The sequence below is a fragment of the Arachis duranensis genome, chromosome 10, assembly GCF_000817695.3.
Source record: "Arachis duranensis cultivar V14167 chromosome 10, aradu.V14167.gnm2.J7QH, whole genome shotgun sequence".
NCBI lineage: Eukaryota > Viridiplantae > Streptophyta > Magnoliopsida > Fabales > Fabaceae > Arachis > Arachis duranensis.
This window is the reverse complement of record NC_029781.3, coordinates 92,180,202-92,180,880: the sequence shown is the minus strand read 5'-3', so window position 1 is coordinate 92,180,880 and position 679 is coordinate 92,180,202.

The following is a 679-nucleotide window of genomic DNA, read 5'->3' as shown; positions in this document are numbered from 1 at the left end:
AAGGATGGATTTTTTCCAAATTTGAAACCAAGACAGAAGTACAATACTATCACAAATTACATGTTCACTAAAGAAAATGGTGAGCATTTTAGTGAACAACAATCACATACTAACTGTCATCAAGAGAATAGTGAAGTGCACAGCCTTGAATTCACTCCAGAAAAAAGGTTGGCCTTGCTAGACCTTCTTAAAGAAAAGCGGGTTCAACATCCATCTCAGGGTACAAATCAAGTTCTAACCAATTCAATTCAAACCTCAACTCAAGGTAAAATTTTTTTTTTTGTACTTCAGTATAAAAATTATGAGTTTTTGTCAAACCAAAGTCTGCATTCTGGGTTATTGACTCGGGTGCCACTGATTACGTCACTTTTAATATAAATGATTTAAAAAATTTTCAAAAAATAGAACCAATAATTGTTAAACTACTCAATGGTAACAAAACAATAAGCACTATTGTTGGTACCATTGAATTTTCTAACCGGTTCTATTTGACAAATGTTTTATGCATCCCCTCTTTTGATTTTAAATTGATTTTGGTTTCAAAAAGCTGACATCAATTTTAAATTTCCAGTTACTAATAAATTATGAGCATTGTGAGATACATGATCGATTCATATTGAAGATGATTGCATAGCTAAATGTGGAGAATGGTAATAGACAAGGAATAGTCAACCTAGAG